Source organism: Syngnathus typhle, linkage group LG1 (assembly GCF_033458585.1).
Source record: "Syngnathus typhle isolate RoL2023-S1 ecotype Sweden linkage group LG1, RoL_Styp_1.0, whole genome shotgun sequence".
NCBI lineage: Eukaryota > Metazoa > Chordata > Actinopteri > Syngnathiformes > Syngnathidae > Syngnathus > Syngnathus typhle.
Genome location: NC_083738.1, coordinates 20545367 through 20564802, shown reverse-complemented (window position 1 = coordinate 20564802; position 19436 = coordinate 20545367). Strand labels below are relative to the sequence as shown.

Sequence of the window (19436 nt, the reverse complement as noted above, 5' to 3'; positions counted from 1 at the left end):
CCTAAGTACGCCGAAAATGTCAGTTTGGGTGTAATAGTTCTGTAAAATAATTGTTTGCAAAGAGGAAGAATGTTTAATAATGTTTAAAGTAGAAAAAACAGGAGAATCCCCAACTGATAAAAAGTTCATAAATGTCGAAGAATAGTGGAAAATTCCAGAAATAGCACAGGAAAAATGGTGAGTTTGAGAATAATACGCAGGGGGTTAGTGTCCTTATGGTTTTGATGCAGAAAATTAGTGTCCAAAAAGCTTCTCATTCACTTTTTTGGTTGCCTTCAGTCGCTGCAAGTTTTTTTTTTTTGTCTCCGGAAGCTTCTTAGGTTCACTTAAGGCTGCTTTATTGTGTTCTTGGGTCTACCTGCCCCCACAATTCCCACCAATGTTCTAAAAAACAAGAACATCAATCAGTCCTCACGTCATATCAATAGTAGCAGGTTGGAGTTTACATCCAAATGTGTTCTTTCCCACAATGAAGTCGAGACTACTGCATATCTTCGACTGCTTGACTGCTTAAACCACACGGCGGTATGCGTCAGTAATTAATTTAAATTACACTGCTGAAATGTCACTTCCAATGAAAACGCATTGAAAATCACAAACAGATTAAGTCCAATCGTTACTTTAATAGTTGTTTTTCCAGTCCTGCGGTAGTTCGTCCCCGTGGGTGCGTCTTCATCGAGGTCAACTTGCAAGCCAGCGTCTCGGCTTGCCATCAGATGTCAGTCTTGGATCTTTGTGAAGAGCTGGCGGTTTTTCTCAGCGTAAACTGATCCGAAGGGGTGTCGGGCGACGGCTGCTCGGTGTGATGCCAGTGAATTTTCGTTCCTTTCTTTCTTTCTTTCTTTTTATTGGAGGTATTACTGTGAAAGCCACAGACAAGAGGGCTGTTCTTTTCCTATCTATTATAATATCGAGCAAATTCGAAGCATATTCCAATTAAGATTATCATAGTTAATGGAAACTAAAAAGGCACTTTATCAAAGCACCACATTTTCTTTTCACGCAAAGACAAGATTCTTAAAGTTAAAAGAGCATTATTGAATCAAAACCAAAATTATGACAACGTAGCATGCCTGTATGCGTTTTATAAGGTTTTTGAATAGGCCGATTAATAATATTTGTCCTTGTAATGAGGTGAATGGAACTAGATGGTAGATGGGGCCAGTTAATAGTGTGGTTTTAAAGGTCTCAGCAGGTTTTTAAGGAAATCCGTAATTGTCGTTAATAATCCGGTTGGTGGTGGCTCCGCCGCCGCTGATGGAAATGCTGGAATGCGCTGACCCGACTGAGCCAATCGAGCACTTGATGAATGAGTTGTGCAAAAGTGTGGTGGTGGTGGTGGGAGGTCTTCTCTTGACAAACCTTGCCAGGCTAAAGAGGATGAACCCCTTGGATAGTCTTCACAAAATCAAACCAACGCCCTCCTCGGAATCGACCGCGGAATGTGTGAGTTTGCGCTCGATATAGTATTTTGTCAAACAGACGCATTCTTACGTGGAAGCAACAGACGATCGATTGAAAACAAGCGAGAATCTGCTTTGGTTTGAGCTTGCATTTGATGAAACGTTTTGGTCGTTAAAATCACACAGCAAAGTCCTGCTAATCAAAACTGACCAAGCGTGGGAGGCTGTGTAGAAGTTGGCGAATAATTGCATATATCAATGTCAGTGCCAACATCAAGCTAGAGCTTTGGAGGACGCTTACCAGCATCGTGTTGCTGCCCTGGAGTTTAAGTTGCCACCGTGCCAATCATGAATCTCCAAAACAGACACTTAGCATCCAACTGGGCCCATGTGGTGTTCATTCCCAATCACGTGGGATTCCCTCTGGCCCTGCGGTAAACTGAAACCATTCCTCTCTGCCTCATCAGTCAAGTGCCTCGTTGTGACCCAGACATGCTATACTTTTGCTGAGACTTCCAAAAGCCACGCTTAGGCAAAGGTGGTAAAAACTGTGACGTGTGTAGAAGTATGGATACTTCTTTTACAAACTAAATATTATCCCTGTTATTAGTTCAGTTATTTGGTCTGTAAAACAAAAAACACAGCATATCACGTTTAATAGTAAGCTAGCATTAGTTTGACTTTTATCAATTTGTGTTCTCTGAAGTGAATAATACAAAATGCTAAATGATTACATTTTATGTTTTATGTTTATATTTTTAGGGCCAAACGTTTTGTGTCTTCTATATCAAAATCCAGTCATCATAATTTACACTGGACAATTCTTTAAAATATTTTTTTCATCAGGGATGCAAAAAAAAACCTCTAGATTTTTTTTTGCGCTGATTCTGAATCTGCCCTTGATTAATCGAAGTCTGCTAGGTTGATGCTAAAATACAATTATAAACCCCATTGAAGGGCTAAAGAATAACATCAACGTTGTGGTGTTTAACAACAGATATTGAAACATAAATGGCGCAGCAACACGTTTAGAAATACAATGATACTCACAGGTATATTTATATGTGGAAAAAAAAAGACAAATACGGCAGCTTATTAAAAAACTAAACTTCTTTGAGATATGTTAAATGCAGTTTAAATAACATAAGTCACACCTCTGGAGTACACTAAACGACATACCTTGAAAAGTCAACTCAAGTATGCCTCAAAAATATTTTCACCCTGTTACTCCCCATGACTGTGGCTCAGTGAGAAGTGAAGTGTAAACGTCCAACCGGCTGACATCTCCAGTTGCAATGGGGATGGGTCACCCACACCAACATGACTACTAATGATGATGTGAGCGCAGAGGGCAGCACGGCGGCATCCATCACATCAAATGTTTTCTGAACTTAATGGATTATCTGCCACACCACTCTAATCATGTGCACATGTGGAGCTGGCGGTCCAGATGGGGGGGGGGTTAGCGACGGCGGCTACTGTGACCAAGCACATTACAAGACACTTGGGGAAACCCTTTCAGGTTCGTAGCTGCAAAACATGTCAGAGGTGGCTAAAAGTCAGCAAGAACAGTCTAAGAGCCCATCTTCTAAAAGAGCAACTTCATTCGTCTGCTGAGGCACGTGGCTTTAAAAAATTAGGCAACAGGTGGGAGTAACTACTTGAGGGTCACTCCTGCCAATACATCCCTCACTTGCCACCTGAAACTAAGATTAAACACAAAACACATGACAATAACAACTACTGTATTTTCCGGACTATAAGGCGCACTGGACTATAAAGCGCACCTTCAATGAATGGCCTATTTTAAAACTTGGTCCTTATATAAGGCGCACCATTAATGCACCATGTCAGATTTAATTTAGGAATTTGGTCCATATATAAGGCGCACCGGACTATAAGGCGTACTGTCGGCTTTTGAGAAAATTTTAGGTTTTTAGGTGCGCCTTATAGTCCGGAAAATACGCTACTAAAAAAACAGCAATATTGCTCCTATGATATGTCAACAATCAAAGTATTTCTGGCCTTCACTTTGGTTTAGTTGCAAATGTAACATGCAGAAAGAAATTATTTCACAAAAAACTTTCACTGAGGTTTCCTGTTCGCGACTACCGTGTGTTCAAAAATAATCTCCGAGCCACTCTGCTTCTCTCTGACCATTTGGAAATTCCGAACATTGTTCAAATACGCCATTCAGTATTTTTGAGTGCCCCAAATAGGAGTGCTGAAGTCCAATGCGTTAGGAAGTAGAGACAGAAATCGTTCAAGCACGAGCTGTTGACTGCTTTATAACTTAGCTTGTATTCAGAAATCATTGGGAGGGGAGTGCATTGTGTTGGACTGTGTTCATGGCGGCAAACAAGCTTTGGTTGGCCGAATCCTGTGTCGCATTGACATTAGTTGCCTTGCTTCCTCTTCCATTTTTTATGCTTTAGTTTGGCGTTTGGCCAGAACTAGGACCACTATAAGAATCAAAACAAAGTTAGGGAAACAAAGAACAAAACTGTAGAGATAATACATTTTTGGGTGCCTCGCAAAGAAACAGGAGTGTGCCGTGCCAGTCTTCTTGTCTTATGTTTGTTGAGTTGGATGACACTACTGCAGGTTTACCTTCCGAGGAAATGCGGAGTTGTAGGAAACAGCTGGCCTATCGGACAGTGGCTGCTTTCTCTTGTGATGTTAGAAAAGCTCGCACCGCTACGACAACATGGAGAATAAAAACGAGCTCCTCTCTTTCTCTCTCCAGCCTTGAGACTGGTGCCCGTCTGAAGAAACAACAAAGCAGAGGTCCCATATAAACAGATGGAAATTTGTACCAATGGGTATGGGGAAGTGTTTGACAGCCATTAAAGAACTCGAATCTTCTCCAAGGCCAAACAGTTTTAGTTAAGATCCATAGCAAATTGTTCACGTTCACAGATCACCACCTCATGGCTAAATTTTAGTGTCCTCATCAAAATTGCTGAGTCATCTTGAAAAAAATCTACACGTCTATTTAATACAATGAATAAGGAGTTTAATTGGCAATTAACTATTTTACGGTGAATATTGATTGAGAGACATTGAAGTGAGTATTTCCCTTAGATGCTAAATCACTAAGGTCTCCTTTTTGTAGCTATCAGAGTAGTTTTGTGCTCTTTCTGTAAGTGTCACAAGATTCTGCCAATACGTTATGATGGATCTTGGCTGTTAAGATTTTTGTACGGTTTGTTGGGGTGGGATCACCCGGCTAACAAAAAATAAGTGTGATTATCCACACATCAACAGTGAAATGCAATTTTGTGACAGTTTCATAAAGCACAAAAACTGTTAAAAAAATAGAGGTTAACAGTCAAAATTGGGTTCTACTTCTTCATGACTAACTTTTTACAAGGTATTGTCATTCTTGTAATTTACAGTGGAAGGTAAAGGCAAATTGAACCCTTATAATTGTCAGAATCGTCATGTGTGGCCGAGCGATAATTAACTCAGGAGTGTGTTTAAATTGTAGCTTAACAACAAGAATTCGCACCCGTCAGACTTTCGAATGAACTTGAAAACAGATTGCGGTTTGTACAGTAAAGCATGTTCAATCAGAAGCAGATGTATTTATAATCACCCGTATGGAAGCCGATCCAGACTGAATAGTTCCTCTTTTTACTACACAGTCTACAAAACAATCGCACTACAGATCATGACGATGAGGAATCTACCGTTACTGTTCGTTCCACAACAAGCAAACATGCTTGACATGTGGATTCAGTTAGGCAGCAGTTGCTTATTTTGGCATTCCATCAGTACCCCAGACCAGCTGTCGAGTGGAGCCCATCCGCTAATTTCTTTTTGTTTTGGTCCGCCTGGACTTCCGAGAAACATCTCCACTGTCTTCACCCGCTAGTGACCAACTATGGGGTACTGGCAGAGAGTTCACAGTTGGTCTTTAGGAAAACTGAAAGCAGCTGCTTGATGCACAGGACAATTGATGAAAGTTAGTGGTGGGAACTCAAAGAATAAGGACAAAAACACTAAAACGCAGCACCATGTATGTCTCACCCAAAAAATCCAATTTGCGGTTTGTTGTTTGTTAAAATGGTGGACTGGTTGGTCGGCAGTGTATTGTGGGAGGATTAATTGCCATAAAGCAAGCCATCGAGGGGAAAGGGACACTAGTCATTTCGTCTTACTGTAATACCCTTGTGTGGTGAAACGTTTGAACAGTCACCAAGACAATTTTCAGACATTTATTGTATTGCTTGAGAACAGTTAAAAAAAACACTTTGAGCACAACTATGCGGGAGCTGCAACAATACTCAAAGGCAGTATTCTTTCTGCTCTGTGGGAACAACAACTTGGAGTTTACACTTTCACAGTCTCTTCTTCCTGCTGTAAATTACCCGGCACCTTTTACCTCATACTGCTCGGCATAATGTAACCATACATGCATGGTACTCCTATGAAAAAAAAGAGGTGAAACTAAAAATTGGCGTTATAGCAATGATTATTTCCGAGATATATAGAGGGCAGAACGTTGTATCTGGGAGGGAGCAAACAATAGGAAACCGAAAAAAAATAGTATATGAGCTCTCTGTAATTATGAATTTTCATGTCTGGAACATACTTCATTTCCCGCAATGAACGGGGTATCTTGAATCGGAGAGGTTCAGGTTCCAGTTATTTTAGCCTGAAGTCTATCTGACAGCAGGGTATCAACCCCCCCACGATCGCCTCGCTAACATCTTTGCATCCTGTCCCTACAAATGATTTCCAGGCAGCGTTTTCCTCCCCGTCGCTGGATTTACGACAAGATTACGGGGCTCTCCTTTGACCCCGGGCCCTGCGTTAGGCAAGAGTCAACTCCCCTCCCTACATCCTTCCTGACTCCTCCATCCAGCATCCATCCAGTGACTAGCGTCAAGAACAATGGCTTATTCTCCTGCGCCAGTTCTCCATTACGAGGCTTGTGGCTTGGCAGTGCAGCCGCCCGCCTCAGATTTCAACCATATGTACGGCGCTCAAATAAAAAAGGCTACGTGCTGGCAGTTTGGCCACATAGCTGAGCGCAAAGAAGCAGGCAAAAGACAAGATGGAGTAAACAGTCAAATGATAAGCAAGGAAATCACCAGGAGTAAACCTGACCGGGTTAAGACACGGACAAATTGACTCTCCTGGGAGCTGTTATTGGAAGGCAGTGAGGGGATGACCTTCACCCTCTCCTCCTCGTGGAGCCTGCTGTTCTTGTATTTTTAAAAGAAAATCCAAGGGACAGTAGCATTTCATTGCAGTCTAAACCCATATTTCATCAGAATTATGCCTATATGATCCGCTTATTTCAAAGGAGGCGATATGAACATAAAGGCTGCCGTGATTTCTGAGCTGTCTTCCAATGAACCTCCATCCCGTCTACTGAATGGCTCTAAAGCCAAATAAAACATGGCTGTCAAAGGAAATCACACTCTTAATGTGACAACTTTAACCTGAATGAATGTACGGCGCAGACAATATAGGCAGAAAACATGATATACTAAAAGCGCATGCTTTCAATGAGCCCTTATCTTCGAGAAGGTTGTCTTGACTGATACTTTGATGTGGTTTTTAGACAGTTAACATGATCTATGCTCTATAATATCTGCTTCGTGTAGGTTGTAACAAATACCTGGAAGACAGATGGGCAGTTTTTCTATGGGAAAGGAAACTTTAATCAAAGTGGATGCAAAAACTGCCACGAAGCAGAAGGAATCTGTGAGACTTAAAACCCTTTTGTGTATCTCGTTTGAGCCATATGACAATCGCAGATTGTATGTGGGTTCTGTTTGAATTTTTTTTTCCCATTGACAACATTTTCTTTGCAAAAAATCTTCTGGGCAGTTGTTATCGGGTTACCAGGTGAAATACTTATTGTATGGTTGATGTCTGTAGGGTTTAGAACGTGTAAAGTGTTGGGGAGAAACCATATATTTGATTTGTGTCACGCTAGAAAATGCGGAAAATTATTGGACCGTCTTTTGAATCTCTTGGGTTTCTGCCCCTGTCAAAGGGTGAGACTTGCTCTCTTTTCCATCCATAAAAAAACTCCAGCTGATGCCAAGCTCCAACATTAGATTGTGTCCTAAAAGAAACTGCCTACATTTAACAGAATCAATTCCTGATTCTCATTAGGGCTCATTCAGACATCACATATGCAGATTCAAGTTCAATTTATGTTAAGGGTTCTTGAAACTATTTTGTTTGCCCGGTTGTCAAAGAAATATCCACCAATTTCATGTTGCTCAGTGAAATTTGTGTCTCTCACAGAGTTGCGACTCAAGTACATTTTGAAAGGACACCTTTTGATTCCTATAATTGGGATGTCTGCACTTTAAAACCTGGTACATTTTGGAGCTGCCTGATTAGCCTCGAACGTTGTCGGAATAATAATAGGTAAAAAAAAAAACAACGGTTCCAACTTTTAACGATTGGTAGCAGGGTAAGATGAGTCAAGTCTGAGTAATATACTGGCTAAAGGCGATATAAATGATGGAAACGGCAATAGCTGAAACTCTATTCCCCATTCTTGAATCCATTTGTACATCATCAGACAACCTGAAGGTAGCAGAAAACCATTCGAAGTTACTCTAACAAAAGCAACTTGACACCCCAACAGATGGTCCAGCATCTCGAGGTTATGCTGGTTCCAATTTGTGAGCATTTACTCCCACTTCTCTCCTCTACATCGGTGCTTAATCTTATTTTCTCATTCAAACTACCCTCCCCAACAAAAAGACTTTTTCTTGTTGCCCAGTTAGATGTAACCATCTTAGATTGGGGTTGAAGGTCAAGTGCAACACACAGTAAGATGGGAGCGATGCAAGGGAGGGGTTCACTCCGCGAATATTTAATGAGGTGGGAGTGAATAAAGACGTGCATTCAGTTAGTGTCCTTTTTCGGAACCATTTCCTGTAAATGGTTAGCATGTGTGGCTAAAATAATAAAGTAAAGTCCAAGGAACCCTTTTGTGACCTCTGACATTGAGCATGTGGGCCAGTGAACATTGCTCCATTCATGGACCAGACACTTGCTGTGAATTTTGCCATTCTCGTTGGATCCCTTGTCGGAGAAACCCGTTCAATCCTCGGATCTGAGGAGACGAAGAATTAACTTTAACTTGCTTTGGCTTTTTGCAACACTGTAATGAAGTACTTTCTTTCTGTCCTATTCAGCAGTTTCCCATGTATTTAATTACTCAAGACAATCCTCGATTCCTCTCCGTTACAGTTTTACTCCAGGTCTCGCCCGTAATTTTTCCATGCTAGCCATATAATTTAGGCCTGCCAAATGGGCTAGAGTTTAACATGCTTTGGCAAAGCTCCAAGTCTGACTACCGACTGCTAACTCCCGACTGACGTTGACCACACCTGCATGGCTGTAACAGCTCGCTGTTATTTAGGATTGTGCACAGCCGTGAAATTTATCACCATAATCGGGAATGAAATGCGGCCGACGTTGTAGCGTTGCGCAATGGAAAATTGCCAGCGTCGATAAAAAAGACAGTTACTAGTTTGTACAGTTGTTTCCTATTTGTTTGTCCGGTAGATGTGATTCAAATTTTGTAGAAAGCAAACCGTATTTTAAACACATGGTTCTAAAATGACCACTTCTGTGTTCTTTTGGGCTTGGGTTCATTTGACCTTTTTTTTGTGGTTCCACTCATGATAGACATGCCCCATCGAAAGTCACAATGCTAGGTGAAAGAGGCTTTTGAAGCTGTTCTAAAGATTCTGTGGTGTGCTGTGGAGACAATTTTAAAATGTGATCATCATTCATACCGGAACTTGTTTACGTCATTCCTCACTCTCTACATATGTGCCGCAGTTTTTGGTTAGCAAAACAGTTCAAATGAGCTCAGCAATTTCACGTTGGAAATTCTCCACATTTCAAGGCCGTATAATGAAAAATAGCAGATCTTTGTGACAGTGAAACAAAAGCAAACATTTATCAGCAAAAACAAGCAGCTGAAGTTCATGTCTGACTCTTTATTTTCTTTCTTTTTTTTCTTCTACAAGGACTTAAACATTGTTGTAATAGGCAGATGAGGACATACTGACACATTCAATTAGGAGGCAGGGTGAGAGTTTTGCACTGTGTGACAATTACAGACCCCCCCCCCCCCCCCCCCCCCCACACACACACACCCTCCGTCCCTTCCCTCACCTCTGTTCCGACCGTCTTAATAATGTGAATTATGTCTTTTCATTTGCCAGAACCTAATGGACGAAGGTACCCCAGCTTGACTTCCTGTTAAAGGCAAAAACTAACAAGAGCTGTATTTACATTTGGCTCTGCAGTTGACTACTTGACCATGTGGCATGCAGGCTTGACTGGGGGGGGGGTGACCTTGTGCTCTCATGATTGTCCGTTTGAATAGGAGAGGGGGGGGGGGGCATAGAATAAAAAAAAACCCCAGCTCTCATGCAACCTTTAAGTACACCAGCAAAAACGCGCGTCTCCCCTGTTGCTTGCTAATTATCTTTGCCTGATCTTTTTTTTTGTTCTTATTCGTTTTTAGGCAAACGGAGTCAACGGAATATTGAATGGAAATGTTATGCATTCAATGAGTGCTCGAATCGCAAGGTTCCTCTCTGGAAGAGCTTGGTTTGACACCTTCAGGTCCTGCTTGGACCACTTTGATACTCCCTTCGATAAGTGGAAAACCAGGTAAGTGAAAACCTGTTGATGAAAGTGGAAAACCAGGTAAGTGAAAACTTGTCGATAATAGATGGCCATCGATGACGACGATGTTGATCGTATGGTTTTGTTTTGCCTTCACAATGTCTTGTGGGAAAAGCATCAGGCCTCAGACCTGACCATTTAAGAACATTCTATTCCTTGCCTTCAAAATTTCTCAACTTGCTGCTTGTCTGTGGTTATTGCTTCATTGACTTGCTTTTGGTCAGTGGGGGAAAACAGCTACACTGGAGTGAAAACAAAACAACTTGGCCATTGATTATTCAAATTTTTTGCCTTCAGAAAGTTTTCTCTGCTGCTTCTCTGTGCCTCTTGCGACCGTCATTTTCATCTTCAGCAATCGAAACGAATGCTTTGGTTCAGGGCAAGCTAATGCCTTGGCCGAATTGAAATTCCTTCAAATATTCTTCTGCGCTGCTTCTTGTTGCCCTTGCCGTCTTCACTTTTGTCTTCAGTAAGTGACAAGCATGTTCTGTAGGGTTGAGATCAGGTAAGTGACAACCATTTAAGAAAACTAGGATGGTGACCCCGAGATCTGCCATTTCACAGCACTTCCTTTAAAATGTATCTAATACGTGACAAATTATACCAATACAATGAAATATTCATTGGTGGTCATGTTTTAAACTCACTATACTCATTTACAGTCCTTGCTGCATTACAAATTACTACAATTTTGTGACATGTTCAATGTTGAGAATTAGTGCACAAATCAACCTTAACAGTTCAGCTGGAACCGCAAATTATCCAGCTGTAAAGCAACAAGACTCATAAATGGCTCTTATTTTCGAATTAAGCACACATAAGGGTTATTAAAACGACAGCCGGTTGCCAGCTTTTTTAAAAACGCCGAGCCATTATTTTTAACGTATTTAAAAAGGCCACAAATGTGTTTGCGTATCACTGTGGTTCTCACTGCGGTATTGTTTTGCCCATAAATAAAACCTGAGCGCCCGATGCAATCATCACAAATCTTTCACAATAAACACCCTCATGCCTGTTTCACCATACTAGGCACCTAAATAAAGTGCACTAAAACTAAAGTGCTCATGTTCAATAAATGTTCAGCTCAAAGAAACACACAACTTGTTATTCCATTTGAATGCTGTATTTACCGTACTTTCCGCACTATAAGGAACACCTAAAAACCTCAGATTTTCTCAAAAGCTAACAGTGCACCTTATAATGAGGTGCGGTCTATATATGGACCAATATTGAGCCACTACAGCAGGCGTGTCCTAAGTCCGGCCCGCGGGCCAAATGTATATATCTTATATATGGACAAACTTTTAAAATGGGCCATTCATTGAAGGTGTGCCTTATAATCCGGTGCGGCTTATACATGGATAAAGTTTTAAAATGGGCCATTCATTGAAGGTGCACCTTATTATCCGGTGCGCCTTACAGTGCGGAAAATACGGTACATACAAACCTTGTCTTTTATGTAGGTGAATTATCCATAGTTTTTAAGTTGCAGTAGTCAAGGCAGTTTTATTTATGAAGCGCATTCCATACACATGGGTCATCAATATGTTTCACAGCATGAAAAATACATTTGGTCAACCGGGAATGGCTCAGGGGCTCCGTGCAGAGAGGAGCCAGATGAGGTGGCTAGGGCATCTGGTTAGCATACCTCCTGGACACGTCTCTGGCAAGGTGTTCCGGCCGCGCCCAATCGGTAGGAGACCCCGGGGCACGCTGGAGAGACTATTTCTCCCAGTTGGATTGGGAACGTCTTGGGATTCCCCAAAAGTCACCGAGGAGAATCTGGACTTTTCTGCTTCCAGTTGCTGCACCCAGCAATAGGTGGTAGAAAATAAATAAATGGGTGGATTTCTGCAGAGTGTAGCAAATTGACGTATTATGTCACTATTACTTTCTATGTACATTTGATATACTACATTTAGCATTAAATTGTAATAGGATGTAGCCATTCTGTCGGCACTGCTGGGTAAAAACAAACAGAATCATAGCGGCGTCAAGGTTTTTTTTGTTAGAATGTTTATTCAGTATATGGAGCATGAGCCAAGACAGAACCCACTCAGGGGTAGATTGGGATGTTTTTAATTAAAATCTCAGGAAATATCACATTCACATTGGCAAGGCTCACTTCTAGTTACCATATTTGCTATTGTTCACAAGGAGATGAACTCCAATCCTTCCTCCTCATCTTTGGCTCGTGGAATTCTCATTGGCAGGAGTCTCTGTAAACAAAAAGGGCATTAATACGCATATTCAATCTACTTTATTTACCCAAAAGTCCCTTGAGATGCAGTTTTCAAGTACACCATTGTTTCTTATTGCTAAGAAGTTGCACACTTCAACAAACTGTTCAGAAATTGTAGAAACTTCAAATGCAAAATTGCCACGTTTGACGGCTGGCTACTAAAACCCTCATATTGACAATAAAAAAAATCACCAATTTTTTGATAGATGAATGAATTTTGCAAAGTACTGTGTTTGGCAGTTATACATGGAACTGAGGCGACCCCCAGTGAGTGCACGTACACAAAAATGAAAGTACAAAAGTACTCTTACACATCGTGCTTTTGGTATTAATCTCAGTCAGGCTTCTTTGTGCGTACATGCCAGTGCCCGTCGTTCATATGTTCTGGTGCCAAGTTATTGTTTGAGCGGTTAAAAGCGACAGAGCTGCGGTCAATAGCAGGAAATGAAGGTCTGGAAGGCCTTGACTTGGCTCAGCTTTTCAGTGGCGTAAGACCACAAGGAGAACGCATTTGTTTGTCAAGTATGTAAGTAAGCTGCTTTTACTCTTGAAATTGGGCCAGCTGTGTAACGCGAGTGGCCAGCTCGACCTGTTCCCTCATCAGCCCATTATGGAGCCTTTTGGAACCTTTGGGGCCACCTTACTTCTTGCAAAAAAAGTACTTGTTATACTGTGTTGTGTACTTTTGGAGAGCAAAATATTATATACAATATAGGTTTTTCTTATTAGGGATTTTTAAATATTTTTTATTACATTTTTATTACTTTGTGTGAATATATGTATATTACCTTCAAAACTGTTTTTCCAGATTTTTATGATATTGTATGATTTTTCCATATTTGCTTATATATGGAAATTAAACAATAAAACACCCGTGGCTGATACTCCAGTGCGACTTGTAAACAGAATTTTCCCCTAATTTTAGTGCGTCTTATATCGCGTGCGGCTCATATTCCAGAAATTACGGTATCTAGAAGATTATTTTTAAGAGTCAATCTGTTTTTCAATTATTCATTCATTCATCTTCCGAACCACTGTATTTAAAAAATACCCACATTATTACTACACTGTTGAATTATATATATTTTTTCAATCGGTATTGTGTATTTTAGGAATTACTCTTCATTTATTGTACTAATGTAGGAATATTTTTTTATGGACGAAACCAAACATTATTACGTTGAAGGTTACTTGAAAGATAATTTGGGTGTGTGTATTTTGTTTTGTTTCCAGTCAATATTACGTTGCGATTTTTTTTAGACCCATGTAGGAAGATTTACAAAGATGCCAACATCAGACAACTAATTTTGGAAAATTTATTATTTTGTGTAACTATTCTATACTTTTGAAATTTAGTTATTAATGTTTTTTTTATTTTTGAGGTTAGGTTTTAGGGTTTAATGTTGGTTGGTATGCTTTTAGTTTGCAGGTTAGGTTATATAGAGGAACAAAATATCTCAAACTCTTGTATGATGCAGTGACAATGGACACTAAGCATTATATTGTCTCTTGTATTTGATTCTGTCTTAATGTTGCCATGGCTTAGTTATGCAGTTTAGTACAGTAATGTGCAGTACAGTACAGTCAAAGCCCAGCTGCGGTCCCGGAAGGTTTCACATTTATGTTTTGGCTACCAGGGCCAAATTTAAACGTGCGCCATTGCTCCGACTTCACATTATTTATGTGTTCGGCCATGTTTAGGCTGAGCTGAAAGAGCGAGTCTTTATTTTTCTTCTGGGTCTTGCCACTTTTTTGTGCTCAAAATTCCTTTACGACTGTACAGTCAGTCAGCAAGTAAAGGCAGCAAAATCCCAACTAAATTGACATTCCTTATTTGGGCGTCAATGCGGATAGAAAACCCGACTGGCATCCAAATGCGTGCACACTTCTCCCACGTCTTCTCTCCAGGTGCTGATTTGTTATAACAGCCGTGAAATGAGCCTGAAGGAACCAGGTCTGATTTTTTATTTTATTTTTTTCATTTTGGGAGAGCGTGCAATTGCTTTGAAATATTCAACATGAATTTTAGCTTACCACCAGGGTTAATTAAACCACTGGTAGTTTAATTCCATCATCTGATGCAGAACACATGGTTGGACTAACCCCCCCCCCCCCTCACACACACACACACACACACACACTCGCTGTGTTAAAATTTACACATCGGACTGCGACAATTGGGTGGAGGTTGCCTCAGGTTGCCACACAGCACGCTTCTCAACGTGTATTTTTACAAAATGAACTGGTGTATGTTCATTTGAAGTTATTCCCTCAGTGTGTGACAACATATGAGCAGTTCTGTTGATCCACATCCCAGTGTCTGAGAGCTTGATTTGATTTCACGGATTATTACTGAGTCCATGATTTCCTATGGGGACCAATGTTTTCCAAATCCGTCTGCATTTTTAATTGTACTTGTATCCCGACAGGAGACAAACCAAACTCAACACAGCCCATTTTCTGGCGACGCGACCTGCAAATTTGACCACACACTCCAAAAGTCCTCGCCAGCTTCATTAGACAAAAAGGTGTGCAAAAAAAAAAAAAGCTGCGAGAACACCAAGTGTTTCCAACTCAAACAACACTTTAGGAATATTCTTACAGGGTTGGGCGTGGGTCACAAGCAGAACTGCTGCAGGCAGCAGTCAAGTGAGCATCACTACGTAACACTACTTCAAAGGGGACATATGGAATTTTGAAAGGGTTGTATTGTTGTAGTTAATTGGTCTCTCCAAGAATGAAAATCTAAACTCCGCCCTCTGTCATCATCAGAGTACCACCCCCCCAAAACTGTCTAAGTCTGAATAACATGTCAAGACACCTTGGAAGTGTTTTTAGTTACGAAAGAAAATCATCATGTCTCTTTTAAAACATCTGCTGACATATTTGATATATTGTTTGTGTTCCCGATCCCTGCAGCGGCCATAATTCTGCTTATTTTCCCTGAGATAACGTGTTTTATATTTGCCAACCTACAATTGTTTTATGGTGTTTGGAAGGGGAGGGGGGAACACCCTGAATTACAGCGAGAGTCATGTGGAATAGCGTTGACGTTTAAACTACTTTGGCTTCATGAAGGCAAGCCATTGGAGGAGCCCGGCCGTTTTGCTTATCGGACGAGGCTCGCTCATTCACATAAAGCCACACTGGGTTCATGTTCAAGATCCTGCTCCATTTCCACAGACACGATAATGTGTATCACGAGTAGCTACGTAATGTTCATATCCTTTTTATGATATACACTTCCCAGTCCCGTATGTGCTATCCTTTGAATTATTAAGCAGCGGTTTGACTATTAAACTATTCAGCTTGGTCTGCGGCAGTGACTCCAAGTGTTAACTACAGTCCTCTTTTCTTTATGGCTGAAAATATTTTCTTTTGTTTGTTTTAGTTTGGAAATTTTGGTGGAAACAAATGGCACCCTCAGATAATCAACCATCAAAATACAAAAAATAAAAAAGACAACTTTATTTCGGATCTGACAAGCATCTCTCTGAAAGTATTCAACTTTCAAAACATGAACTTTAGATATTTTATTATTTTTTTTATTATATTTTATTATATTACCAGAAGGCAAACCCACCTCAAACAATCGAGCAAACATACAAAATGCCTAAAAGAAATCGTAATAAATGCCTAAAAAATGTAAACAAAACCACCCTCACACAAACATCAACATAAGACAAACACCTCTCTCAAATAAACATCAACTTTAAATTCATCAGCACTAAATGTACCATTCAAATCACACATTATTGTGAAGTGCACACATTCAGCCTACTGGAGACTCTTGACATGGTCTTCTGTTTTTGTTAGCAACATTGCTTTTTCAAATACCACCGTTAAAAGTGTCCCATCCATAAAAAAACAAGTGTCCCATCCAAAAAACAACTCATCATAGTCATTAGTTGAGTTTCAAAGCACAGCTCGCAGACACCCTTATTCAACACCATGCGACAAAGAGGCCAAAGAGACCCCCAAAATAGTCCATCGCTCCCCCCTTTAAGCCCACAAATTTATACGACACAAAAGCTGCTGTTTAAAGAAAGATACGTAATTAGAGGCATAGCTGGGGTCCTCTGGGAGCGTGGCGCCAAGGTCCCTTAGCAAGCAGAGAATTTACTACCCTGAGTTCAATGGTCACGTCTGTGTTGGGATGATATTTAGTTTAAAGTTAGCGAGAAGGTCTTGGGGCAGATGAGTGTAATTCCCAAAGGAAACGACAATAGCGATGCTAAATATGACAGTTTTTCAACATGACATGCTGCCAGTGTTCATTGTTATTAGTCTTGGCTAATAACTGGCTGTTATGCTAACATACAAGGAGAAACACGGGCTAATAAAGCTGGCCTTGTTATAATGGATATTTGAACACAAACGGTGCAGCAAAACGTGTAGACAGTGTAATAATATGATAGAAAGATAGATCGATCGATAGCTAGATAGATTTTTCAATAAATGACAACATACCATGCTATTTTTGTTCAAAAAACCACTAACAAATATTTGTCTGTTTTTTTTTTTTTTTTTTTTTTTTTTTTTTTTTTTACACGGCTTGAACAGAAAATGGGAGTTGCATTAATTGCGACTCAACCATCGCAGTGATGTGGCCCCCGCATTGCAAACAAGTTTGACCCCTCAGTCTCACTCCCTTAACACTGATGGGAAAAATCCTTATGTCATCAACTAATAGCAATATCTCAAATAGCTGATCGTCATTATCTGCCAGTTTTGCAATCTGTTTCATATTTCACTTCCAAAAATCCCCCCTTTTCGGCTCCAGCGCTCACGTCAAGAATCAATGAACCCTAACGATAAGCATTTTATCGCCGGCCACAAACAAATAAACGCGGTCTGGGATCCCAGCCGGCTCAGTCCAAGGTTATCACACTACGTCCTCCCAGGTCGTTTCGGGTCCAAGCGTCCGACCGCAAGCGTCCGTCCAGAAACCGCAGATGCCTCCGGGGTTGGTCGGTTTACGCAGTGCATTGCTTTGCTTCTGGTCGCCAACCCTCAGGAAAAATAAACAAGGCTGCAAAACAAGGGTTAGTCAAACAGAAACAACTCTGTGGTCATCCTCTTACTTTGCAATGAAAACACCACCAGAGGAGAATAATTTGTAGGCTGATTACTGCTCTTTGACATCAGTTGTGACACAAACGACAACAGGAAGCAATGTCAAATAGGATAGAGCTACTTTTTAGTGTGTTACTTTGAAACGCTAATTTTATATCCTACCGCTGCTTTTAAAACGATACCTTTGAAACTTTAACCCTGCTTTCTAAACACTGACGCTAGTTTACTCAGTATTTAATGAATAATTTAATACTGGCAACTGCTGATTAGGGAGCCTCTCTGAGTGGACCCTTGATTTTCACTTAAAAAAAACTGATAAATATTCCACGTACAGGAAACTGGGAAAAATCCAAAATGTGAACAAGTATTTAAGAAAAACCGAGAATATCCGCTCGTATGCCAAAATGTTAATGTGCAGTAGTTTTATTTTGTAATATCACCGATCAGCACTAGATGGCAGTTCTAGATGCACTTCCACTAATTCTTATACTGTCTTATACTTAAGTTCAAGTAGATGGTTTTTTTTAACGTTTTTCTAGAGTGCAGGACAGAATCTTATGCCAGTTGATTGTTTGGCCCAAATTGAAAGGAATAACTCACATTTTGGGTTTGAAATGTAGCTTTTGTTTTAACAATCTGGATTTTGCTGACATTTCATTTATTACTGCATGATGAAGTTTTGTACAATTTCAGGCACATTTGGCTTTAGGGGTTCTTCGTCAATATAGGAGTAAATCGGATAGGATGGGATCCTTCCATCTGTGGTGCCTTCTCAAGATTAAGATCAGGGGATGCTTTGAGAATAATTGTCAATTTTTGTCCATGTGAAGCCCTTTGAGACTGCTTGTGATTTAGGGCTATACAAATAAACTGGACTTGACTTAAATCAAAGTATTACATCAAGGACATAATTCAGCTGCCACTTGCCGATTACGTGAGGGTCAGTTGTGTAAATACCCCCAAATGTTGACATCAGTCGACACCTAGTTTGTGTTGTTTAATTGAATTCTCATCAAATATATCAGCTTTGCCAGAACAACAAATTTTACACATCAAGTGTTGATTTTGTGTTGAAATATGATGACGTTCCTCAAGGGAAATAGGGAATTTCTTTTATTTTCATAGGTTTTCAGAAGTTAATCTAACCAGTAGACCAGCAGGTGGCAGTAGCGCACATTCTGCACTCAAAGCCACAACGGGGCTGCCTCCAGCTGCATGAAAAATGAGCTCTAACACTAATAAAGAGAGAAGGTAAAGCAATTAAAGGTTCTTGGCTCCAACCGTGTGAGAAAAATTCTACCTGTCGGCCGGCAACTTTTTCTGACGTGACTCACATCCTGGGGAAAGAAACGACGAGAGAGATGGTTAGTGTCTATCTTTTTACATGTTTGGAGTGGAAACACGCAGAAAGATAAGCGGGACGTCACCTTCGGTCTGGCTTTCATCACGAGCCCGCAGTCGGAGAGGGAGCCGGTCCGACTTCGGCCTGAGGCTTTTAACACAAGACAGCGGGACACTGAGGTGTGGAAAAAAATATGATGAGTTGCACACTTTAAAGTCGTCGTAAATTCTGCCCAAGGGAATGACCTCGCCAAAGTAGTGAAGAAAATCAAAAAGGCTTTTTTTTTTACTATATTAAAAGGGGACATTATGAAAATGAAATGTTTAAATACAATATAAATACAAATACTACTATAAATACCAATTGCTGGGCCTGAAAATGTGTGTGAGGGAAGTGTTTTGTTTTTTGTTACATTGTTTTATCCTTTTAATTTACGTGATCCCACCCCTTAGGCAAGTTCCTCCGCCCATGACTTGTCAGATAAACTACCCAAGTGTTGGCCGGAGTGCAATAATCCACTTTTTTTTTTCTTTTTCCTGTGGAACCTTATCGCAGCTCTCCACTAAAAAGTCACTCACGTCCGCAGCCACGCCCCACCGTCAACAACAATCATCACCGTCAGCTGCTCCTGACTTGTTAACTTCTCTACTTAAACCCTAGACTTGTGATGCTACCCGTACGCTCACTG

At 40.6% G+C, this 19436-nt stretch overlaps 1 long non-coding RNA gene across 1 annotated transcript; it reads right to left on the bottom strand.

The window, feature by feature from the left end:
• Positions 1-15918: 15918 nt before the first annotated feature.
• On the bottom strand, positions 15919-19125 carry LOC133160829 (uncharacterized). Its single transcript, XR_009715953.1, has 3 exons — positions 18834-19125; positions 18707-18743; positions 15919-17362 (listed from the first exon to the last, which is right to left on the bottom strand). It is a non-coding gene; the product is annotated as an uncharacterized LOC133160829 (long non-coding RNA).
• Between the last annotated feature and the right edge of the window lie 311 nt (positions 19126-19436).